General features: G+C 48.6%; 1 protein-coding gene across 6 annotated transcripts in view; it reads left to right on the plus strand.

Moving 5' to 3' along the window:
- PTPRN2 (protein tyrosine phosphatase receptor type N2) overlaps positions 1 to 26,428 on the plus strand; it is a 606,878-nt gene that overhangs the window by 282,945 nt on the left and 297,505 nt on the right. The gene's annotated exons all lie outside the window — the stretch shown is intronic.

Genomic DNA, 26,428 nt, shown 5'->3' on the forward strand with positions numbered 1-26,428 from the left:
GCTCTGTCTTAATTGCCAGGATCTAAGGAATAGATGTTTTCCCTGACGGTTTACCGTGAGGACTGTCAGACAATTGTAATAGACATATTTGTTGTTTGCTTTGAATTCATATAAATAGCTCTTTTGCTTCATTGCAGAAAACAAGGAAGAAAGACCCCATATATTCAGCTTCCTTTGGAAGTGGATTCTAACATGTGGATGGGGAGTGAAGGGGGGATGGGTGGTGGAAGCCGAAGCTGTCTCTGCTGTGGGCAGGTGAGAGTGGAAGGAAGTGTGAGATGGGGTCACAGTGCAAGGAGGCAGAACCAGGAAGGACCCAGACCGAGCACACGGGGTCTCCAGCGCCCATGCTCCCCATCAGCGGTCGAAGGTCGTGCCTCACGCCATCTCTTCCAGAGATGCAGCTCATGCTCCAGGCCTGTCCTCTCTCTCATTTGTCACAACTTTTCTAAACTACTTTGAATGCTTCTTTATTAATAGCCTGGGAATTCACTCGTTTCAGTATTTTAGGTTACAAACCAAATGAGCAAATGAGGACAAATGGAGAAAAGGTAACTGAAGCTGTTATGGTTTAGAGAAGCTCGAAGATAGACAGGCCAGTCACTGGATCCAACACAAAGACAGATGGGGCCAGACTGGTGCTAGGCCCTGCTTGTACAAACAGTCCAGCTATGTGCCGGGCTCCCTGGGCGTTTGGAGCGAGAATATTTTGTTTTGCTCTGTCCAAACCTCCAATTTCAGCTATCCACTTTTCTCTGTGGAATTTGAAAGGTAAAAAGGGAAGAAAAAAAGATTAGAAGGGGAAAAATTTGAAAAGTTTTATTATATTAAAAATTAGGAAATGAAAATAAGTTTTTTAATTTAAAAAAGAGTTTTCATGAAAAACAGTAGCCTTAGCTTATCTTTTTCAGAACAAAGGGAAAGATAGATGAATATCATAGAAGTATACAGTGGATGGATCGATGGATAGATGGATGATGGGTGAATGAATGAGTGGGTGGGTGGATGCATTGATGGATGGATGCATTGATGGATGGATGGATTGATGAATGGATAGATGATGGATGGATGGGTAAGTGGATGGATAGATGATGGATGGATGATGGATGGGTGGATGGATGATGGATGGATGGGTGGATGGATGATGGATGGATGGATGGATTGTGGACAGGTGGATGGATGATGGATAGATGGATGGATGGTGGATGGGTGGATGGATGAATGATGGATGGATGGTGGATGGGTGGATGGGTGGTTGGATGAGTGAATGGATGCTAGGCGGATAGATGAATGGATGGAAGATGGCAGATGGAATGAGAGTATTCAACAGGGGCTAATCCCCCTGGAAACTGTGCCTAATGGATTGGTAGCTTGGCAACTTGCCTAATCTGCTCAGGAGCTGCCAGGCTGAGAGAGAAGGCACTGGGCTGTGATTCTGAAGTGGAATTCAGGGAAGACTTTTTCTTCTAGAAGCATGCCATTAAATGGTGGTGGGAACCTTAGTGAGCTGGAGCATGAGTGGTAATGTGAGTTTTTCTCTTTGGTTAAGTTTCTGGCAGCCCCGTGCATTTCCTCCTGGCCAGCAGAGCAGCTCTCCCTCGAGTGAGGACAGACCCAGGTCTCACTGTGAGCATCGTGGGCTGAACGTGCCGGTGGTTGTGAGCAGTACGCCCTCCAGGCGGGCGTTTCCTTCAGATCAGTGAAGGCGGGCCGCTTGACTAAGTCTTGCCCACATTCTCGTTCCTCCCTCACTTCCTCCGTCTCATTCCTGCTTCCAGAGTATAGATGCGATGGCCGGAACTGCTGCCACACCGTGGTCCATGAGGTGACTTGGGAGTTGAGGTGGCATAGCAGAGAGCGAGAGAGGGAAAGAGGACTCGCGAGGTCAAGTCCCCGTCTAAGCCCTGAATTGCCAAGTTCCCAGTTTACATGAGAGAGAAATCTGGGCCATCCTGGTCGCACACAGCCAAAGTCAACAGCGGCAGACCCTGACTGCACATGGAACCCCACCCACCCTGCCCCACACTGATCGCATGATCCATCTTTAAAAGTCTCCCTGCTACTCCTTGTGAATTCTGGTTTTTCTTCCATGGAGATTTGCTATTCCTCACTTCAGGACTTTTCCGCCCTGGTTTACTAAACACCGTAGGGCTTCTTCTTTGAAATGTTGCTGCCTGAGCTCTGCGACTTGCTTGCGTCTGCCTGGCCGTGCCTCACGTTACGTCCTCTGGGTGTGACACTCGGTCCAGGCCTTCCTCTCCTCTCCCGTCACTCATCCACTCACACCAGGCAGGTATTTTCAGACGTCCTCCCAGTAAACAGTGTGTGTCAAGCACTATGAAAAACACACAGATGGATGAGCTGTGGGCCCTGCCCCCTGGGCTCCTACGACCTGTTAGGAAAGATTCTAAAGGAAACAGGTATCTAATAATTATACAATAAATGACTTCTACAAAGCAGAAATTGGAGTGACTTTCATAACAGCCTTGAAGTCACCCACATGCAGTAAAAGGTTTCTATTCTTTGTCCTGGGTTGAGCCTGAAATTCTTGCCAAGTTACGAAGTGGTTATTTTGATATCTTATTGTTATAGTTTTCTGAAAAGAATGAAAGAAAGGAGGAAAATGAAAGGAAAAGAATTCTACACTATGAGTGGACTGAGAAAGAGCTGGAAAAGGTGCCTTGTTATAAAATATTAATAATTGCCTATGACCGACTAAGCCAGCTGGACTGAAAAACTAATGATATTATTCTTTCACCTAGTGTCCTAGTGTTGTGTCCTCCAAGTGCATCTATGTTCTCACAAGTGGCAGGATCTCTTTCTTTTTAAGGCTGAATAACATTCCACTGTACGGATACACGTAATTCCTTTATCTGTTCGTCCATTGACATACAGTTAGGTGGTGTCCACATCTTAGCTATTATGAACACTGCTGTGATGAGCAGGGCATGCAGAAGTCCCCTACAGATGTGATTGTTTCCTTAGGACGTTTACCCGGAAGAAGAACTGCTGGCAGTTCCATGCTTAATTGTCTGCAGAACCTTCGTACTGTTTTCCCCGGGGCTGCACCAGCTTACGTCTCTTTCACTGGTGCACAGCAGTTCCCTTCTCTCCACGTCCTTCTCACGATAAAACTGGAAGAAAAAGATCACCCTTGCTCTCCTGTTAAAAAGTGAGACCGGTCTCGCACACAGCGTCTTTCAGCTGTCGCTGGCCCGGTGTGTCGTCTCGTGGTGCGCTGGCCAGCTCGCACCGCCAGCCCCTGACCCCCTTTGTGTCGCGGTCACTGGTCTGTACCCCAGTGTCTGCAAACAGCAGGACGGACGGAATGCAGACCTGGGCTCCTACTTCCATCTTGGTTTGTGTTCTATTTTTATGGAATACAGTTGGCTTACAATGTTGCGTTAGTTTCTGGTGTGTAGTAAAGTGATTCAGTTGTACCTGTATATATTCTTTATCATGCCCTCCTCCGCTGTGGCTTACTACAGGGTACTGAGTGTGCCCCTGCCCGGGGGGTGGGCCTTGTCGTCTCTGTGTGGTCCCAGTTGCTCCCTCCCCACCCCCAGCCCCCTTTGGTAGCCATAAGCTTGTTTCCTATGTCTGTGAGTCTGTTTGTTTTGTATAATAAGTTCACTAATGTCAAATTTTAGATTCCACATATAAATATCATATGATACTTGCCTTTCTCTGTCTTCCTTACTTCACCTAGTATGATAATTTCTAGATCCATCTGTTTCTATAAATGGCATTTTTCATTCTTTTTCATGGCTAAGTAGGATTCCACTGTGTAAACGGATCACATCTCCCTTATCTGTTCCTCTGTCCATGGACATTAAGGTCGTTTCCAGTTCCTGGCTGTTGTAAACAGTGCTCCAGTGAACACAGGACTGCATGTATCTTTCAAATTAGAGTTTTCTCTGGATATATGCCCAGGAGTGGGACTGCTGGATCATATGAGAATTCTATTTTTAGCTTTTTAAGAAACCTCCATATGATTCTTCATATTGGTTGCACCAATTTACATCCCCACCAATAGTACAGGAACATTCTCCTTTCTCCAACCCTCTTTAGTATCTGGTATTTATAGATTTTTTTGATAATGGCCCTTCTGACCCACGTGAAATTGTAGTTTTGATTTGCTTTCTCTACTAATTAGCACCCCTTCGTGGACGACAGCTCTGTCACGGCAAAAGGGCTTGTGTGACTCGGTGGAGCTGTGACCGTGCCGTGCCGGGTCGCCCGGGACAGACGGGTCGTGAAGAGCTCTGACAAGTGTCCCCTGGAGGAGGGAACCGCACACCGCTCCAGCATTGCCCCGAGAACCCCAGCAAGCATGAGAAGGCAGAAAGACATGACACCGGAAGACGAGCCCCCCGCGGACGGTGTCCAGTGTGCTCCCGGGGGAGAGCAGAGAGCAGCTGTTAACAGTGCCAGGAAGAAAGAAGCAGCCGGGCCGAAGCGGGAGTGACGCTGCTGTGGATGTGTCTCATGGTGAAAGGACAGTCTGATGCTGTGAAGAGCAGCACTGCATAGGAACCTGGAACGTTAGGTCCGTGGATCAAGGGAAATTGGATGTGGTGAAGCAGGATATGGCAAGATTGAATATGAGCATCTTAGGAATCAGTGGACTAAGATGGATGGGAAGGGGCAAATTTAACTCAGATGACCATCATATCTGCTGCTGTGGGCAAGAATCCCTTACAGGAAAGGGAGTAGCCCTCAGTCAACAAGAGTCTGAAATGCAGTTGCTCTTGTTCAGACACTAAATTCGGCCTCACTCTTTGCAACTCTGTGGACTCCAGCACGCCAGGCTTCCCTGTCCTTCACTATCTCCTGGAATTTGCTGAAATGCAGTACTTGGGTGCAGTCTCATAAATGACAATGATCTCAGTTCGTTTCCAAGGCAAACCACTCAACATCACAGTAATTCAAGTCTATGCTGCAACCACTGATGCCAAAAAAGCTGAAGTTTATCAGCTCTATGAAGACCTACAAGACCTTCTAGAACTAGCACCAAAAAAAGATGTCCTTTTCATCATAGGAGATTGGAATGCAAAAGTAGGAAGTCAAGAGATACCCAGGATAACTGGCAAGTTTGACCTTGGAGTACGAAAGGGAGCAGGGCAAAGGCTAACAGAGTTTTGTCCAGAGAACACGCTGGTCACAGCAAACACCCTTTTCCAGCAGCATAAGAGATGACTCTACACATGGAAATCACCAGATGGTCAGTACTGAAAGCAGATTGGTTATGTTCTTTGCAGTCAAAGCTGGGGATGTTCTATACAGTTTGCAAGAACAAACTGGAGCCAACTGTGGCTCAGATCATCAGCTTCTTATTGAAAATTCAAGCTTAAATTGAAGGAAGCAGGGAAAACCACTAGGCCATTCAGGTATGACCTAAATCAAATCCCTTATGATTTGATGTCACCCTTATGGAGGTGACAAATAGATTCAAGGAATTAGATCTGATAGACAGAGTGCCTGAAGAACTATGGACAGAAATTCATAACATTGCACATGAGGCATTGACCAAAGCCATCCCAAAGAAAAAGAAATGCAGGAAGGCAAAATGGTTGCCTGAGGAGGCTTTACAAAAAGCTGAGAGATGAAGTGAACGGAAAAGGAGAAAGGGAAAGAAAAATCTGACAATGCAGATTTCCAAAGAATAGCAAGGAGAGATAGGAAGGCCTTCTTCAATGAACAATGCAAGGAAATAGAGGAAAACAGTAGAATGGGAAAGACTAGAGATCTCAAGAAAGATTGGTGAGATCAAGGGAACATTTCATGCAGGGATGAGCATGATAAAGGACAGAAACTGTAAGGACCTAACAGAAGCAGAGGAGATTAAGAAGAGGTGGCAAGACATGGATGGGCCTAGAGAGTGTCAGACTGAGTGAAGTAAGTCAGAGAAGGTAAAATATTGTATGACATCCCTTATATGTGGAATCTACAAAGAAATGATACAGTTGAACTTACTTGCAAAACAGAAAGGCATACTTAGAAAACAAATATATGGTTGCCAGTGGAAGGGATAGTGAGGGAGTTTGGGAAGGTCATGTACAAACTACTAAACTTAAACTGGATACTAACAAGGACCTGTTGCATAGCACATGGAACTCTGCTCAATGTAGCCAGCCTTGATGGGAGTGGGGTTTGGGGGGAACGGATACATGTATAGCTGACTCCCTTCACTGTTCACCCTAAACTACCAAAACATTGTTAATCAGTTATGCTCCAATACAAAATAAAACATTTAAAGCTTAAAAAAAAAGAAGAGGTGATACGGATACACAGAAGAACTGTACAAACAAGGTCTTGATGGCCCAGATAACTGCAGTGGTGTGGTCAGTCACCTAGAGACAGACATCCTGAAGTGTGAAGTCAGGTGGGCCTTAGGAAGCATTAGTGCAAACAGTGCTAGTGGGGGTGACAGAATTCCAGCTGAGCGATTTCAAATCCTAAAAGCTGATGCTATTAAAGTGCTGCACTCAGTGTGTCAACAAAGTTGGAAAACTCAGCAGTGGCCACAGACCGGAAAAGGTCAGTTTTCATTCCAACCCCAAATAAGGGCAATGCCCAAGAATGTTCAAACTGCTGTACAATTATGCTCATTACACATGCTAGCAAGGCAATGCTCAAAAATCCTTCAAGCTCAGCTTCAGCAGCCTATGAAGTGAAAATTTCCAGATGTACAAGCTGGGTTTAGAAAAAGGAGAGGAACCAGCGGTCAAATTGCCAACATTCATTGGATCGTGGAGAAAGCAAAGGAATTTCAGAAAAACATCTGCTTCTGCTTCATTGTTATGCTAAAGCATTTGACTCTGTGGATTGCAACAAACTGGAAAATTTGTAAAGAGATGGGAATACCAGACCACCTTACCTGTCTCCTGAGAACCTGTATGCAGGTCAAGAAGCAAGAACTGAATATAGAACAACTGGCTGCTTCAAAATTGGGAAAGGAGTACAACAAGGCTGTATATTGTCATTCTGATTATTTAACTTCTATGCAGACCACTCTAATGGCAGAAGGTAAAGAGGAACTAAAGAGCCTCTTGATAAAAGTGCAAGAGAAGAGTGAAAAAGCTGGCTTAAATCTCAACATTCAAAAAATGAAGATCATGGCATCTGGTCCCATCATTTCATGACAAATAGGTGGGGAAACGAAACAGTGACAGACTTTATTTTCTTGGGCTTCAATCGCTGAGGATAGTGACTTCAGCCATGATATTAAAAGATGCTTGCTCCTTGGAAGAAAAGCTATGACAAACCTAGACAGCATATTAATAAGCAGAGACATCACTTTGCTGACAAAGGTCCACACAGTCAAAACTGTGATTTTTTCATTAGTCATGTATGGATGTGAGAGTTGGACTATAAAGAAAGCTGAGTGCTGAAGAATTGATGCTATCAAACTGTGAGGCTGGAGAAGACTCCCGAGAGTCCCTTGGGCTTCACGGAGATCAAACCAGTCAGTCCTAAAGGAGATCAACCCTGAATGGTAACTCAGCTGGTAAAGAATCTGCCTGTATTGCAGAATACCCTGGTTTGATTCCTGAGTTGGGAAGATCCCATGGAGAAGGGATAGGTTACCCTCTCCAGTATTCTTGGGCTTCCCCGGAGGCTCAGATGATAAAGAAACAGCCTGCAATGCGGGAAAAACCTGAGTTTGATCCCTGGGTTGGAAAGATGCCCTGGAGGAGGGCATGGCAACCCACTCCAGTATTCTTGCCAAGAGAATCCGCATGGACAGAGGATCCTGGCAGACTGCAGTTTATGGGGTTGCAAAGAGTCAGACACGACTGAGCAACTAAGGACAGCACATTCATTGGAAGGACTGAAGCTAAAGCTCTAATACTTTGGCCGCCTGACGTGAGGAGTTGACTTACTGGAAAAGACCCTGATGCTGAGAAAGAATGGAGGCAGGAGGAGAAGGGGACAACAGAGGATGAGATGGTTGGATGGCTTCACCAGCTCAATGTATGTGAGTTTGAGCAAACTCTGGGAGATAGTGGAGGACAGAAGCCTGGCATGCTGCAGTCCACAGGGGTCACAAAGAGTCAGATATGCCTTAGCAACTGAGCAATAACGACAGTAATTAGTGATGTTGAGCATCTTTTCATGTGTCTGTTGACCATCTGTGTGACTTCTCTGGAGAAATATCTGTTTAGGTCTTCTGCCCATTTTTAAAATTGGGTTGTTTGTTTCATTGTTACTGAGGTGCAGATCCTGTTTGTATATTTTGGAAATTAAGCACTTGTTGGTCACATCATTTGCAAATATCTTCTCCTAGTCTGTAGGTTGACTGTTGGTTTTGTTTATGGTTTCCTTCACTGTGCAAAAGCTTATTAGTTTGATTAGTTACCCCTTGTTTATCTTGGCTTTTATTTCTGTTGCCTTGATAAACTGACCTAAGAAAACATTGGTATGATTTCTATCTGAGAATATTTTGCCCATGTTCTCTTCTAGGAGTTTCCTAGTGTCCTGTCTCATATTTAGGTACTTAAGCCATTTTGAGTTTATTCTTGTGTATAGTGTGAGGCAGTGTTCTACCTTCATTAGTTTACATGCAGTTGTCCAGTTTTCCCAGAACCACTTGCTGAAGAGACTGTTTTTCCCTATTGTGTATTCTTGTCTCCTTTGTTGAAGATGAGTTGACCGTAGCTGTGTGGGTTTATTTCTAGGCTCTCTGTTCTGTTTCATTGATCCATGTCTGTTTTTGTGCCAGTATCAGCTGTTCTGATCACTGTAGCTTTGTCATGTTGTCTGAAGTCTGGGATGGTTGTGCCTCTAGCTTTGTTCTCTTCCTTGACGATTGCTTTGGCGGTTCTGAGTCTTCTGTGGTTGCATATGAATTTTAGGGTTATTTGTTCTTATTGGTGAAAAATGTCATGGGTAATTTGATAGTTGTTGTTTGTTGTTGTTATTGAGTTGCCAAGTCATATCTTTTTTGTGACCCCATGGACTGTAGCCCCCCAGGCTCCTCTGTCCATGGAATTCTCCAGGCAAAAGACTGGAGTGGGTTGCCATTTCTTTGTCCAGGGGATCTTCCCAACTTGGAGATGGAATCCACACCTGTTGCATTGGCAGACGGGTTCTTTGCTCCCGAGCCACCAGGGAAACCCTGTGTGATAAGGATAACATTAGATCTGTATATTGCTTTGAGTAGTATGGCCATTTTGACAATATTAACAATGCAAGAGCATGGGATATTTTTCCAGTCTTTGAAACATCTTCAGTTTCCTTTATCAGTGTTTTTTATTTCTCAGCATTTAAGTCCTTTACCTCCTTGGTCAAGTTTATTCCTAAATATTTTTTTTTTTTGGATGCAATTTTAAAAGGCATTGTTCTTTTACTTTCCCTTTTTTATATTTCTTTTTTAGTGTAAAGAAATGCAACCAATTTCCGCATGTTAATCTTGTATCCTGCTACCTTGCAGAATTCTTTTATTAGTTCTAGTAGTTTTTTTGTGAAACCTTTAAGGTTTTCTATATATAGTATCATGTTGTCTGCATATGATGACAGTTTTACCTCTTCTCTTCCAATTTGGATAGTGTTTATTTCTTTTTCTTACCTGATTGCTGTGACTAGGATTTCCAATAGCATGGTGAATAGAAATGGTAAGAGTGGGCATCCTTGTCTTGTTTCAGATTTTAGAGACAAGTCTTTCTGCTTTTCACTATTATGTATTATATTGTCTGTGGGTTTGTCATAAATAGCTTTTATTATGTTGAAATCTGTTTCTTTTATACCCACTTTGGTCAGAGTTTTTTTTATCATGACTGGATGTTGAATTTTATCAAATGTTTTCCTCTGCATTTATTGAAACGATCATGTGATTTTTGTCTTTTCTTTTGTTCGTGTGGTGTATCACATTGATTGATTTGTGTATGTTGGACCGTCCTTGTGACTATGGAATGAATCCAACTTGATCATGGTGTATGATCTTTTATTGGATTTGGTTGGCTAATATTTTGTTGAGAATTTTTCCATCTATATTCATCAAAGATACTGGCCCATAATTTTCTTTATTGGTAGTGTCTTTGCTTTTGGTATCAGCGTGATGGTGGCTTTATTGAACGACTCTGGGAGTGTTCCTTCCTCTTCAGTCTCTTGGAAGAGTCTGAAAAGGATTTGTATGAATTATTCGTATATTTTATAGTTAATCTGTGAAGCCATCTTGTTCTGGACTTCTGTGTTCAGAGAGTTTTGGTGTTTTTTTTTTTTAATTACAGGTTGTGTTTCCCTTCTAGTGACCAGTCTGTTCAAATTATCTATTTTTTTCTTGATTCAGTTTTGGAGGGCTATATGTTTCTAGAAACTTTTATATTTCTTCTAGGTTGTCCAGTTTGTTGGCATATAATTGTCCATAGTATTTTCTTATGGTTTTTTTTGGGGGGGGCATATTTTTGCAGTACAGGTGTGATTTCTCCTCTTTTAGCTATTATTTTATTTATTTTGATGGTCTCTCTTTGCTTTTTAGGGAGCCTGGCCAGAAGTTTGTCGATTTTGTTTACCTTTTCAGTGAACTAGCTCTTGGTTTGATTGATTTTTACTTTTGTTTCTTAATCTCTGTTTTATTTATTTCATCTCTGATCTTTCTTATTTCCTTTCTTCTACTGACTTTAGGTTTTGTTTGTTCTTTTTTTCTGCTAATTCTTTTAGGTGTTATGTTAGGTTGTTTATTTCAGATTTTTCATATTTTTTTGAAGAAGACCTGTATTCCTATGAACTTTCCTCTAAAAACTGCTTTTGCTACATCCTGTAGATTCTGTGTGTTTGTGCTGTATTCTTATTTTACTTCTCTTGGCCCACATCTTCTTATGAACCCAAGCATCATAGTATGTGCTTAGCCTGATCTGTAGTTTTGTATTACCAGATGGCTGTTATTCTGGTTGTTATGATGACTGATTGTTCTGGGCTCTTTTAAGCACGTGCTCCCTCTTCCGGCTGGGTGGACACTTTGAACTGGAGGGGAGCCAAGCACATGTGCACCTGTGATTGAGGGTGTTGGTACTTTTAAAAGCCATTCAATAAAGGGTTTCAAAAACGAAGATAACAGAGAAGAGCTTCTACCAGCTCTTAATGTTAATTGGGAGATAGAGACTATGGTTCTGTTCTTTTTGTAAAACCCATCTGTAGGCATCACAAGGAAGCAGAGGCCACTGTGAGTAATTTTCAGTGTCACAGAGGCCATTCTGTCTTCTTTAGCAGTGGCATGCAGACAGGATCTTGTGTTGGTGAAGACACCGTGGAGATTCCATGATGAACATCTTCAGTCATTTTCAAAGATGACTTGACTGTCGCGTTCCATGAGCCCATCTGTGTTCATAAACTGGTGAACTTCTAAAATCTTCTGTGTGTAGAAGTGGGTTTTATTCAAAGCAGAAAGATGCTATTAAAGTGGGGATGTTCCTTCCCTTCCACAGCCAAACAGGACGATTGGAATGGAGGCAGCAGCCTCCTGTCCCACAGCATCTCAGGCCTTGGGTGTGACCAAAAGCCCTGTGCTGATATGTGAAATGAGGCCTCTGAGTTGTCAAGCGTGAATGAGTGTCTATTCATTCTGCCAGGCTCAAGGCATCAGAGAAATAAGCAATCCTTTCACAAAAGACTTTAATTTAAAGCCTCTCAAATGGGCTCTTATGTATGTATGCTTAAGTTACCCTGGAAATACATTTTTTGGAATAACTTTTACCTAATTTATGCTAAATGAATGAGATGCTACTGTACCATCTCTAAAACTGAACTTTCCTCTGAAAGTGAAAATTGCTCAGTCATGTCTGACTCTTTGTGACCCCATAGACTATACAGTCCATAGAATTCTCCAGGCCAGAATACTGGAGTTGGTAGCCTGTCCCTTCTCCAGGGGATCTTCCTGACCCAGGAATTGAACCAGGGTCTCCCGCATTGCAGGTGGATTCTTTACCAGCTGAGCCACCAGGGCTAGAACTTTTCTCTAGTTGTCAGTATTTGCAAGATTCTCCCATTGCCTGTTAACTGCATGCATGGGGCCACTGTGGAATGGAATTGGTTTCATTCCCCACTGTAACCACTAATCTTGGGATTCTTACTTTTTCAAGTTCAGAAGAGATGTGTGTGTAACTGACTGGATTTGCAAATGATGCCACTGACGTGGCCGTGTTAGCGGCTCCATGTTTCTGTCAGTGTTGGGTCAGTGGATTCCAGACAAGGTTTGGTGACCTTTCTCTCCTCTGCATTTTCTAGAAGAAATCAACAAAGACAACTATAGTAACCTTTCTATGCTCATTACTATAAGCTGTAGTGACCTTAAGAGGCCTGGCACTCATGGCAGCCTGCACACTGGGCGCCTCTCCTCGCCTCTCGAGCAGGTGATCCTGCAGCTTCAGGCAGAAGGGAAATTGATTGTCTCACATCTTGTTTACGAGGCTATTAGCATTTCTGTAGCATGTCTTATGCTCCTAGAGGCTCTAAAATCATCATCGTGGGTATCTCTATTGTTGTGTGAAAAACGGAAATAAGCATTTTAGACATAAAATTTGGTGAAGTGGATGTAACACTTCTCAAGCCATTTTTTGAAAATGAACTCAGAGTCAGAGTGAAATTTACATTTATTTGCTTGAAGGACATGGTTTATAAAACCTCCAGGAATAATATATTGTCACAAATTTTTAAAAATGGAAACAAAATTTAGGGAGTGTTGAAAACAAAGGGATAAACATTCTCACAAACACATTCATGTTACACAGTCCTGAAATTAAACTGTCGGCAGATGATACAATTTGCCCGATTCTATTACCTCAGAGAAATAGAACGTAAACAAGCTTCAAAACCGTAGTAGAACTCAGGCGTTACCTCTAATGCCTTCCTGTGTGAAAGGTGAGGCGCTGATGGGGGCAGAGGAGCGCGCCTGCGTTAAAGTGGCATCCGCTGGTGCGACGGCGGCCCTGCGGTGGGGGCCGAGGCGGGTCAGTGGGGGGCCGGATGAGGGTCTCTTGGTTGCGACCAGAGCTTGTCTCAAGGGCGTGGGCGTTCTCCTGGGGTGGGATGGGGCGAGCGGACGTGTCCAGGAGACACACAGAGATGGCCGAAACCCTGCATGCTTTTCCCAGGCTGACATCACATTGGTCTCTTTCAGGTGATAATATTCATTCTTTTCCCCAAAACTGGACGCTGGAAGCATTAACAGTGCGATTGTGTGCCTTTTCCACATCTCTGGGACACAAAGCATTTTAAGTGAGGAGCTAAAATACAGCTTCTCTTTGGACCAGTTTATTTTAGCTCAGTATAAATTTTCCGGAACTCAGGGAAATGAGAAACATCAGATGGGGAACAAGGTGCTGACAAGTTTGCCATAATACATGACAGTAGGTAGCAAATGAGTTTTGCAGTTTATAAAATTGTAAATGAAGTTTCTGATTAAGTCAGCAGCAGTGATGAAATTAATAGATACACTTGAAGTAATTAGACAAGCAGGCAAATCTTTAAACAGGAGAGAACCTGGAAAACTTTATTCCATTTTGTCAGTGACCTCAGACACCAGGGTAGGGAAGGGCTGCTGAGCCCAGAGGGGAGGCCGCTGCCTCCTGCAAGGGTTCCGAGCCATGCTTGGCCACGAAGAAATGCATCCTGTGTTGGTCAGCTGCCCCGATGGAGCCCACGGTCCCAAGAGGGCAGCCCGCTGGTCCCCAGGCACCTTCAGGCCGCTACCCCCATCCATGACCAGTGAAGGGAGGGTGCCCCGATCCGGCCCCACACCTGAGTGGGAGCATCGCTGCGGCCCAGCATCTGTCAGAGGCCTTCCGGGCCCCGCTCCAGCCAGCGCTGTCCCTCCCCATCCCTTCCCCCACCCCTTCCTCTCACTCCCTGCAGGCCAGACCCCACGGCCCAGGGGCATTTCTGTGAATGACCACCAGGCCTTGAGCACCTGGCCCTCTGCTCCTCAACAGGCTTGTGCTTCTGGAGGGGCTGGGCAAGGAGATCCCCTCCTACATCCTCCTCGGCTGTGCGCTTGGTCTAGGCCTCACTTACTGTGTGGGGACATGAGGGGCTCTTCATCCACCTCGTTCCTTTGGCACCCTTAAGCTTTCTGGGTACTGCCTGCTGCGCAAAGCATCAGGGCCCAGAGTGGTCAGCCAGCAAGAGACTGCAGCGTCCAGCATCCTCCTCACCATCTAACACAGCCTCTTAACCGGCACATGGATCCTGGTGCCCTCGCCCTCCCCAGGGGCACCTTCTATCCTCAACTGAGCCAGCACTGAGGACAGCTGCCCGTGAGTGAGTGAATGAGTCAATAAGTGAATGAATGACTGCGTGAGTGAGCAGGTGAAAATGAGTGAATGAGTAGTGAATAAGTGAATGAGTGATGAGTAAGCAATCAGTGAATGAATGAGTAATGGGTAAGTGACTGAATGAATGAGTGAATGAATGAGTGAAACAGTGAATGAATGAGTGATGAGTGAGCAATCAGTGAATGAATCAGTAATGAGTAAGTGAATGAATGCATGCATGAATGAGTAGTGAGTGAGTGGGTGAATCAGTAATGAGTGAGTGAGCAAGTGAAAGTGAGTGAATGAATAATGAGTGAGTGAATGAGTGAATGAAAGAATTGAGTAATGAGTGAGTGAGTGAATGAATGGTAGTGAATGAGTGAGTGAATAAGTGAGTGAGCAAGTGAAAGAGTGAGTGAATGAGTAATGGATGAATGAATGAGTGAGCAAGTGAAAGAGTGAGTAATGAATGAGCAAGTGAGAGTGAGTGAGTAATGAATGAGTGAATGAGCAAGTGAAAGAGTGAGTGAGTGAGTGATGAATGAGTGAGTGATGAGTGAGTGAGTGAGTGGATGAGTGAATGAGTGAGTGATGAGTGAGTGAGTGATGAGTGAGTGAGTGAGTGAATGAGTGAGTGATGAGTGAGTGAGCAAGTGAAAGAGTGAGTGAATGAGTAATAGATGAATGAATGAGTGAATGAGTGAGCAAGTGAAAGAGTGAGTGAGTGAGTGATGAATGAGTGAGTGATGAGTGAGTGAGTGAGTGAGTGAGTGAGTGAGTGGATGAGTGAGTGATGAGTGAGTGAGCAAGTGAAAGAGTGAGTGAGATGAGTAATGGATGAATGAATGAGTGAATGAGTGAGCAAGTGAAAGAGTGAGTGAGTGATGAATGAGTGAGTGAGTGACTAAGTGAGTGATGAGTGAGTGAGTGAGTGGATGAGTGAATGAGTGAGTGATGAGTGAGTGAGTGATGAGTGAGTGAGTGAATGCGTGACGGCACCAGCAGGGAGCTTGCAGGAGCCCGACGCTGCATCCCTGAATGGGGTCCCCTCGTGGTCACTGCTGGCCGGGACCACTCCTGCTTGGGTGGCCGGCAGCCTGGCCAGTTTCCAGGCTGCTTCTCACGAGGGCGTGTGAGAAGGCCGAGGCTCCCACCTCACCCCGTGGTGCTGGTGGGGCCGCTGCGTGTGCCCTGTGGCTACCGATCTTACTCAGAGAGAAACGGCATCGGATGTTTTCTTGGTGTGTATCTCAAGACAGCCCATGTCTTTATAAACCCCCATCCTGGTAATGGAGATAGTTTATCTCGTTTATAGTGCTCCTCTGTTTTCTGACTCTGAGGGGCCAGGATGTTTGTGTTCGGACTGTCTCAGAAGTGTTGCCATAACCCAGTGGTCTCCTTCAGACACATCTGGTTCTGGCTGAGACCCCACAGTGAACAAGACAGACCAGATCTCTAGACACGTGAACAGTCTTACCCGTGTTTTACGGCAGTGCTGCACCTTTAGAATCACTTGAGAATTGCATCACTGAAGTGGCTGAACTCACATTCGTGCTTTCACAGCTCGTGTTCCACCAGTTACAGCACCGCCTATGTCTCTTTGCAACGTCCAGCTCCCAGTAGGCATGGGGGTCAGCCCTGCCACCCTCGTCCCCTAGGAAAAGCCCTGGCTTTCGCTGCCAGGATTCCAAGTTCTGGCTCTGGTTGTAGCGAGAGCTGAGGCAAGTCCTGAAGGTGTCTGAGCTTCAGACCCTCACGCATCACCGACTGAGCGCAGACCCCCTCCCAGCCCACCCCTGCCATTGTCCCTGTGGTGGCGGAGCCTCCAGGCACCTGCTGCTCCAGAGTCTCCACTGCGGCTCCTCTGCGCTTGGCGGCCTTGGAGTTGTTGAGAAACCAGGGAACCAGCACTTGACATGGACCCAGTTCCATCTGGGAGACAAGCTGAGAAGATAGTTTGCTGTTTATCTGAAGGAGGAGGAAGATGGACAGACAGACTAAACCCCAAAGGCCAGAGCAACGTCGACTCGGGCGAACGGAGACCGCTGCCAGCGGCTGGAGCCTGGGCGATCCGACCCGCAGAGCGGGTGCTGCCATTCTGAGACAACCCCGAGGTCCTTTTCCTGTCCTGCAGAGGGGCACGAATGGACTGCTGGGCCAACAGGGAGAATGGAGGAGACGGGGCGGGAGGAGCCCGGCCCCCACAGCGGACACGCAGTGCTCAGTGCACGCATCACGCACTTCCTCCTCATCTGCCCCACTTTCTACCCCAGTCGTCTAACCGTGCCTGTGTCTCATCACCCCACTGCCTGAAAAGCCGAGCTTCCCACTGACCAGGGAGCTGCTGGGCGTCCTTGGCACTGTCCAGGAGAACTTCTGGCGGGCTGCACCCCCAGTGGACGCTTCTTGACACAGGTTGTCCGAGGCCCTGGCCATGTGGGTGGTCGAGTCAAGGGACTGAATTTTCACTTTACATTTAAATAGCCGCATGGGGGTTGTCACTCCTGATCGAATAGCACAGGCCCTGCATCTCTGGCCCCACGGGCTCAGCTTGATAGAGTGCAGTGTTTGGAGCCAAGACCATGGACAGAAAGCGTTAGAGCTTCAGTGTCCACCACCCTGCAGCCACGTCGACTTCCCTGTCTGCTCTCCCTGTCCTGCGGAAGGGGTGGGGGGAGGAGGGGCCCTGCACCAGGCCCTGTGCAGTGTGGGTGTCACGCCAGGCGCTCCACACACGGCCTACACCCAGGGAGTGAGTGGCCCACAGACGACGTGCAGGGCCCAGGACTCCCCAGGACCTCCTTGTCTCCATTGTTGTTGTTACTGTTCTGATGTTTGATGGTGAAGCTGCATGTCTTCCGAGGTCCAAGGGGAAAACCCTCATCTCAGAACTGGAAGCAGTTTCACCCAAGAAGAAGACGGGTTTTCTGAATTCAGTTCAGTTCAGTTCAGTTGCTCAGTTGTGTCCGACTCTTTGCAACCACATGAAGCACAGCACGCCAGGCCTCCCTGTCCATCACCAACTCCCAGAGTCCACCCAAACCCATGTCCATTGAGTCGGTGATGCCATCCAACCATCTCAACCTCTGTCGTCCCCTTCTCCTCCTGCCCCCAATCCCTCCCAGCATCAGGGTCTTTTCCAGTGAGTCAACTCTTCGCATGAGGTGGCCAAAGTATTGGCATTTCAGCTTCAACATCAGTCCTTCCAATGAACACCCAGGACTGATCTCCTTTAGGATGGACTGGTTAGATCCCCTTGCAGTCCAAAGGACTCTCAAGAGTCTTCTCCAACACCACACTTCAAAAGCATCAATTTTTCTGCATTCAGCTTTCTTTATAGTCCAACTGTCACATCCATACATGACCACTGGAAAAACCATAGCCTTGACTAGATGGACCTTTGTTGGCAAAGTAATGTCTCTGCTTTTTAATATGCTGTCTAGGTTGGTCATAACTTTCCTTCCAAGGAGTAAGCGTCTTTTAATTTCATGGCTGCAATCACCATCTCCAGTGATTCTGGAGACCAGAAAAATAAAGTCAGCCACCGATTCCACTGTTTCCCCATCTATTTGCCATGAAGTGATGGGACTGAATGCCATGATCTTAGTTTTCTGAATGTTGAGCTTTAAGTCAACTTTTTCACTCTCCTCTTTCACTTTCACCGAGAGGCTCTTTAGTTCTTCTTCACTTTCTGCCATAAGGGTGGTGTCATCTGCATATCTGAGGTTATTGATATTTCTCCCGGCAATCTTGATTCCAACTTGTGCTTCATCCAGCCCCGCATTACTCATGATGTATTCTGCATATAAGTTAAATAAGTAGGGTGACAATATACAGCCTTGACATACTCCTTTTCCTATTTGGAACTAGTCTGTTGTTCCATGTCCAGTTCTAACTGTTGCTTCCTGACCTACATACAGATTTCTCAGGAGGCAGGTCAGGTGGTCTGGTATTCCCATCACTTTCAGAATTTTCCACAGTTTATTGTGATCCACACAGTCAAAGGCTTTGGCATAGTCAAGAAAGCAGAAATAGATGTTTTTCTGGAATTCTCTTGCTTTTTCAATGATCCAGTGGACGTTGGCAATTTGATCTCTAGTTCCTCTGCCTTTTCTAAAAGCAGCTTGAACATCTGGAAGTTCACGGTTCACGTATTGCTGAAGCCTGGCTTGGAGAATTTTGAGCATTACTTTGCTAGCGTGTGAGATGAGTGCAATTGTGTGGTAGTTTGAGCATTCTTTGGGATTGCCTTTCTTTGGGATTGGAATGAAAACTGACCTTTTCCAGTCCTGCTGGGATCCTTTTTGGCAGATTCATCACCAGGCTCTCAATCAGATGAACAAATGATGAATCAAAACAGAAGCTGAAGTAGCCACTCCCCAGCCCCCACGGGTCATTCATCACCCCAAGCAGCACAGACTTGGATGGTTTCCGTCAGAACCCCTCATCCACTCGTGGGAGTGGAGCCTCGAAGATGCTGGGTCCTTGGGGTCGGGCACATTGTTGAAGCAGGTCAGAGACTTTGAGAGAAAAGATGTAATCATTTTTCTCTCCCAGTGGCCCATACTTTAATAATGTTGTCTAGTCAGTCCCTGTTAGGCACCCAGGTGGCCCCTTCCCTCAGCAGTGCTCAGCTTCACCTGAGACCAAGGACAAAGCATCTGATGGAAACGCTGGCCGCCTCACATGCGGATGGAGGCTGAGCGCCCTGCCTCCCCACGCTCAAGGCCGAGCACCAAGCCGTGGGACAGCTCTGCGAGCTGGAGCCCAGGCTCCCTCGGATAAGGGGCCTATGGCATGCTCTGACCGACCAGAGCCATGTGAGTGCCGCGGTCTCTGATGCCCTCGCTTCATTGGAGCATCTGCTCAGGCTGGGAAGCCAGTTGGAGTTTGTGACCAGCCCCTCAGCACACCAACACCCGGGCTGGCCGGGAATCACGGGGATTCCAGGCTGGGCTTTGGGAAGCTGTGACGTGGAGGGGGGAGCCCACGGGCCTACCGGCCCTGCCTTTGGCCAAGGAGGCAAGGGCCTCTCACGCCCACTCACCACCACCCCCGCCCCACAGACTGGCTGGCCCTCCTTCCAGCCTTTCTTGAGGGGGCCCCAGCTCCAGACAGCTCCTGACCGCCTGTCTCCCCTCTAAACAGTAGGGGGAGTCTCCCCCCACCCCCGGTCACTAGTTATTGAGGCAGGACAGTCAAGAGGGAGAGGGAGACATGTGGACGCTTTCCAGGGCCGCCGGCCTATCCTCACAGTGAGGACAAAAGCCCTGACTGCTGAGGCCAGTCCCTGGGGCGCTGGGGCTGAGAAGACCACGGTCGGGGCCCTCACACAGATGGCGGGTCCTTGTGGAGAGGCTGAGGTTCTTATCTGGGGCGGGACACTCCACTGATAGCCTTTCCCCTTGAATCTGATGGAACTGACTGTGGCTGACAGCCAGGCAGAGCCGCTCACCTCGAAGAGGGGCTGGAAGGCGTGGATATTTGGAATCACCCCCGCCCCCCAAACTGTGAGACTGTGTTTTGTGAGGAAAGAGCCTGGTCTGGGCCATGGAGGTCCTTCCTCAGAGCGGGAGGAGCTGCAGGGGCGTCCGCTGGCCCTTGGGCCTGAGCTGCCAGACCCTTCAGGAGAGCAGGGCAAGCCCCGGGGAGCGGGCTGAGTGGAGGGGCAGGTCCCGCCCAGGGACACGGGGGTGAGTGGGGCATCGGGGCTGCCGCAGGCACTGGGGACCTGGCGTGGAGCCTGAGGGCGTGGCGGGCACTGGAAGGTCAGGCCTCTCCTGTGGTTCTGTCTGGGGTTCAGGGTGGCCAGGGGAGGGGAGGACCCAGACAGAACACACATCTGTGCACACACAGCAGTATATGCATCAGCAATGGGGACCCTCACCAGAGCCATCTGATGGGGTCGTTATGAATCTTAACCATAAATGGGAGACTGTGACTCTGGGCAGTGAGGGTTGAGCAGGCAGACCCCCTCCTCCTCTCAGGTGTGGAGCCCTGTGCGCGGGGCGGACCCAAAGCCCGCGGGTCAGGGTCAGTGTCAGAGTCAGATCATGCCTCTGGACTCCTGGAACTTTGGAGTCCTTGCCCTACGGGGGTCATGGTTCCAGGCCATTGGGTGTGTTTAATAAGTGCTAGTTGAGATGGACAATTATCACTTTGCAGATTTGTGCCTTTATCTTCCAGATGAGGCCGGACTAGCCAAATAGCCTCCAAGTGACAGGCAGGCCCCAGGACAGTCGGACGGGAATAAAACGGGACCGAAACCATAGAGCATGACTAGGCGTTTCTCAGTGGGGAGCCTGACCTTTGGGGTTCGTGGCCACTGTGTGCAGAGAGGCCGGGCTGGCTCCCGTGCCCCGATCCCCCTCCTGGGCCTGGATGTTGTCTTCTGTTGGCTTGTTTATGTTTCGTCAGTTTTAAGGACAGACATCTTAGAAAACTCCATGATACTTACTGAAGTGAATGAGAAGGGAAAGCTGGGGAGGATGGCACTGCCCCCAGTGACGCTGGCTGTGTGGTCAGAGGGGTTGCTGCCTGAAGCTGTGTGACCACTTGGCCTCCAGGAGCAGAAGGCCACTGGTGGCCGGCAGGGCGCTGCTGTGCTGAAAATGTTTACAGAGGATTCTGTAAGAGGGGTAGGAGGGCTGCCCAGCTGGTTTCTGAGAAAGACCTGATGTGTCTCCAGCAGTAATATGACCCTGACAATGAACATTCAGGTCGTGTTTCTTGTGTGAATTGTAGCTGTGCAAGGGAACTTGAAGACGAGGTGTTTGGACGGCATCACCAACTCAAGGGACATGAGTTTGAGCAAGCTCCTGGAGAGTGTGAAGCCTGGTGCTGCAGTCCATGGGGTCGCAGAGTCGGACACGACTGAGCGACTGGGCAACAACGTGGACGTGGGGCAGTCACCACTTGTGCGTGTGGTGATGTGTGGCACGTCACCAAGACCACCTTGTTTTCGTGCCCTGATGGCCCTAGGTACCTTGGGGAATGGTACTCTGGCTCTAGAAAGCTATGCCCACTCCCACGTCCTTCCATTCCCTTAATGGACAGCGTTCGTCTGCCCTGGAAATGGGATTTCAGTCAGGGATGACCAACCCCCAGGTCCTGGGCTGGTGGTGGGTCCGCCTCCCATGACTCCCCGGTGCCTCCTCAGGCCCCGCCTCCCATGACTCCCCGGGGTCTCCTCAGGCCCCGCCTCCCAGGGCTCCCCGGGGCCTCCTCAGGCCCCGCCTCCCAGGGCTCCCTGGCGCCTCCTCAGGCCCCGCCTCCCATGACTCCCCGGGGTCTCCTCAGGCCCCGCCTCCCAGGGCTCCCCGGGGCCTCCTCAGGCCCCGCCTCCCAGGACTCCCCGGGGTCTCCTCAGGCCCCGCCTCCCAGGACTCCCCGGGGTCTCCTCAGGCCCCGCCTCCCAGGACTCCCCGGGGTCTCCTCAGGCCCCGCCTCCCAGGACTCCCCGGGGTCTCCTCAGGCCCCGCCTCCCATGACTCCTGGGGGCTCCTCAGGCCCGGCCTCCCAGGACTCCCTGGCGGCCCCTCCCCCTCATGTGTGCGGGTCGGGTTGGGAAGGGACCGCTCTTCTTGGCTGGAAGCTGTGAGCCTCTAGGCGGGCAGGTGATTGAAATGGCATCTGCCCTCTTTGTTGAGCATTTCCGGAGCCTGGAGGTTTCCTGCTGTGCTGTCTCTTTCGCAGTCCCGAGTCCTGGGTGGGTACAACATGGAAATTACTTTTCTGAAGGAAAAGAAAATTGACACCCGCAGTGAGCGACTGTCAGCTCTACCCGAGCGCCGGGCCGGCTTGTGGGTCTGGTGGCTGCTCAGATGCTAATATTTTTTAATGTCAAGTCGTACCACCTAGAAAAAAAATCTATTTTCCTCTACGTCCTTGGACTTAACCTGGACTGCTGCACTGATATGGGAAACCTGCTCTTCAGAGAAATCTGAATCTATTTAAGTGTGATGGAAAATCTTGCGAGCCTCCTGTAATACATTGTGGGAAAATGAGTGCGCTGGCCGTGGGAAAATGGTCCCTGTGATAAACGCGGCCCGTTGGAAGCGCATCGCGACGATCAGTGATCGGGGTCAGAGCGGGGAGCTGGAGAAGAGGGGCCGAGATCCGGCCCCGCCGCTCCTGGGAGGGCGCCCTGCCCTCCTGGGCGCTGCGGCTCCTCCACCAGGAGCTGCCAACTCCTGTCTGTTTATCTCCTTCAAGGAGCCTGTGTGGCAGATACAGAAAGGGCTTTCCAGTGCCTCCTAAATGAAGATGTCCTGGGGTTGTTTTATTTGGTGTTCATTCCTAACACTTAAGTGTTTGCAGTGATCAAGGCTAGACTCTGGAGACACCTGCACAATTGTTTGGAAGCCACAGGACACTGATCTGCCGTGACCCTGGGGTCCCCAGGCTCCTGGTGTAGCTTGGCCTCCGTCTCTGGCCTCTGCCCTGGGCCCACCCTCCCTCTCCCCCTCCCCCTCCCCTGAGCCCGGCTGGGATGAGAGCTGAGCCTGCCTCCACAGGTGTCTTCCAGGGGAAGTCAAGTCTGGCTTTTATTTTAGCTTCTCTGTGTTATTTAATGTGTGTGGAGAACCTCACAGTGTGAACCATGACTTCACCAGGACTGAGTGGACACGGGGTGGACCCGCATCCTGCCACTGCTGGACAGCTCAGCATCCCACCCAAACTGCCCCTGCAATTCCTGCCTCCACACCCAACGTGGGCCGGCATTCAGGATCAGCTCCCGACCCTGCTTACTCCTTAGCATAACCCGGTCTCTTCGTGTTGAAGGAGGGTCCTTCCCCAGGACTTTTCTGTTTTTCTTTAATGTAACATAACACTGTGTTTTATTTTCATTGTTCTCATCTTTAGGATTGCTTTCTTGCAGCAGTGATGCTGGTTTTCATGAATAGTGGTATGTACTTTTCCTATAGTACTAATTTATTCAATTAAAAAGAGACTTAGAAGACATCATGGACAGAGTAGCTTGCGGGTGGGCGAGAGACCTGAGGAGCAGGATCCACAGGTTTATTCTGTTTATTCTAAACACCCACCTGGAGTCTCCCGCATGCCGGGTCAGTGTGCTGTGACCACAGGCACCTCTGTGGGCTTCAGTCTCTGCGTTCGTAGAATGAAGGGATTGGATGCTGGCCGCTTGGGCCTTTATCTGCTCCAGAGTCCCATGATTTTAAAGACTCTAAAGCTAGTGATATTCCAGTTCTGCCCGAGGCCTCGTGGTAGAAGCTGCTCAACAGGTGATAACGAGTCAGGTGGCTCAGCCGCCCCAGCACGATGGCTCCCGGCTGTGTGTGAGGTCATCTCATAGCTCCTCATGCGCGCCTCTCTTGTGGTGCTGGAGTCCGTGGCCACATTTCTGGGAGGGGCCTCATCCACGGGGGCTCAGGAGCCGCCCTCACTGAGGGACCCGGTGGGACGGCCGGCTGGAGCTTCTGCTCCCAGTATCTGGGCTCAGGGCCTGTTACTTACATGTCTCCCAGGACTTTGCTCAGGAGGGAAGCTGACTTGCAACATGCAGAAGACATACTTGCTGTGTCCCACACAGAAGGAATGATTTAAAAGAGCAGAAGAAGGATGGAGCCTTCGAGACCACAGTGATGGCTCTGACGGTGATTGAGTCTTCAATACTATACATATTCCTCTCCGGCCAAGGCCTTCCATAGCATCACGGCATTTCTCGTCTCTAATCACTAGTGCTATATGTCAGTATCTTTTATTTCTTTCCCATTTTGAGTGACACAGTGTGATATGTCTAATGACAACTAGAACAAATTCTGGTAATGAGGTCACCTTGGGCCTGTATTACTGTCTGACTGCTGTTTTCCATAGAAATTATTTGTGAAGCACCCCACGTGCTCAGAATAACTTCCTCTACATAAGTGTGGGTGTCGACAGGCAGATATGGTAAAACTCGCAAGATACAAATGGCTTGCTTTGGCCTCTCCAGTTTAGAGTGTAAATTGGTCTGTAATGAGACAGCTTCTGCTTTCATCGAAAGGAAAGAGTGATTGGTTGTGATTAAGTTATTTAGTGTCCTTTAGACGCAGGCTTCTTATGCAGGATGTACTGAGTGGTTTAAATGTCAATTGGGCCCAGAACATCTTATTAATTTTTTAAGAGGGAGTTTTTAGTGAGCATATACCATGCTTCCAGAATTCTGGCAAGAACTGTAGTCGACATGGGGGTCTGGGAGGGACAGAAGGACGCCGTGGGGACCTGGGGAGGTGGGCAGGACTTGGGGAGGGAGCGGGGCGGGCCTTCCATCAGGGTGCAGGGCAGAGGGTGCTGTGGGCCAGGACCAAGCAGGACGCAGGACCGGGGGATGGGGACTGTGAGGAGCCACGGCAGGTCCCAGGTGCTCGAGCTGGGAAGGTGGAGTGTGCCTGGGGCCGAGCGTTGCCCAGGCGTGAGAGCTGCCTCGGCGGACATGAGTGTTGCACCTGCCACACTGTGCGCAGGCATGTGGGGCGTGCGACACCACTCGAGGGTGGGGGCGCCGGCCTCTGGAGGGGCTGCTCGGAGGCCAGAGTCACGGAGAAGGTGTCAGGGGGACCCCGCTGCTTCCTCCCTCACCTGGGCTCCGCGGCTCCCCTTGTTTGTGCTCGGCACGCAGGTGCCTGTAAACCAGAGCTGAGGTCTAATCCCGAGGGCCAGGCAGCACCTGCTGAGCTCCCGGCCACTCTCACAACCCGGGGCACGTCTCATCCGCACCGTGTAAATAGCCCCTGTCAGGGGCCAGGGGGGGCAGCGGCCAGCCAAGTCTGTCTGCAGACACTCACAAACATGGCCATCTCACCCCTGCACACACACATGTGCACACACATGCACGGACACACACATGCCCACCATGTACACGCGCACATGCGCACACACTGGCTGCTGTCCTTGCTGGACGCAGGCCCACCGGGGACCGCGTGGCCGTGACTGAAGGCCCTCTGCTAGGTGGAAGGTGGCGCATGCGTGAACGGGCACATCCTCTGAAACCATGTGTCAGGCTCTCCTGTGTCAGGTTCCTAAGGACAGCGCTTGCGCTCCTGCCTCCTGAGTGTGACTCGCAGGTCTGGGTGAGGCCGCAGTTTGTGTTTCTAACTGTTCCCAGGTGATGCCTGTTTAGAGGCTATACTCGGAATACCTCTGCTTTAAGAAACCTATGAAGAACTGCTTCACTTGATCAGGGAGCAACAATTACCTTAACTTGAGGTCTTCATGTCGTAACTGTGCCATTCTGAAAGTGTTGTCCATTAATCAGCTTGGCCTCGGGCCACTTGTGATACCCAAGGCAGTTCTGGAGCAAACCCTGCTGATGCAACGGGTATAGGTGCTGAGAAGTTACGCGCCAGAAGGACTTCAGAACACTGGATCGTTAAGTCCTTTGGTGTACTGATTTTGTCTAATTTTAAAACTGAATTATTAAAAAATAAATAGAAGGACTTCCTGGTTAAGTCAAAGGGAAAAACTCCTTTTAAAACAAAGAAAATGATTATTTTTTAGAAAGTAATTATTGTTTTTTAAAAATCTTCTCTTTTATCCATGATTGGAGTCAGATTTCTTTCTGTATTAAAGTTTGCAAGCTGAGTTTACTCCAGTGAGTCCCGTCTATGATGGAATAGAGTTCTGCCACCCACTTTCCACCAGCGCAGGGTGGCCTCAGAGGCGCCCGTCATACCTCTGTTTGCAGGCCTCCTTGGAATCTCTGTGGGGCTCTTGCAGGACGTGAGGTCACTCCTTGGGTAAAGTCTGTTTATACAGTGGACCTTGGCACGTGTTTTCTGCGTGTTCATAATCCAGACATTTTGCCTGAGGACTGTGCCGTGGGGAGGCTGGGGGTCAGGGGCGTGCATGGGGCCTGGGACTGAGTGGCCCTCCGTGACCCCCAGGACCTCAGCATATCTTTTCCCACCTCTTGGGTCAACTCTAGTCATTAGAACGTCTTCGTCTGTGTTATTTGTACAGACTCAGAGAGAAGAGAACACCTTCACTCTCTCATTTCAACCCAAAAGCCCAGGGTAGAAATTACTGTTTTTAAAAACATCTGCTGTTTTATCTATGACTGGAGTCAAAATTTTGTGTGTTTAAAATGTCTTAGCTAATTTGTTGATCTCAGGAGAGCAGATGCTGGCTGGTCGTGTCATTGCCTTGCTCTCAGCTCCTCCATAGAGGGAACCTCC

This window comes from Odocoileus virginianus, chromosome 1 (genome assembly GCF_023699985.2).
Source record: "Odocoileus virginianus isolate 20LAN1187 ecotype Illinois chromosome 1, Ovbor_1.2, whole genome shotgun sequence".
Classification (NCBI taxonomy): Eukaryota; Metazoa; Chordata; class Mammalia; order Artiodactyla; family Cervidae; genus Odocoileus; species Odocoileus virginianus.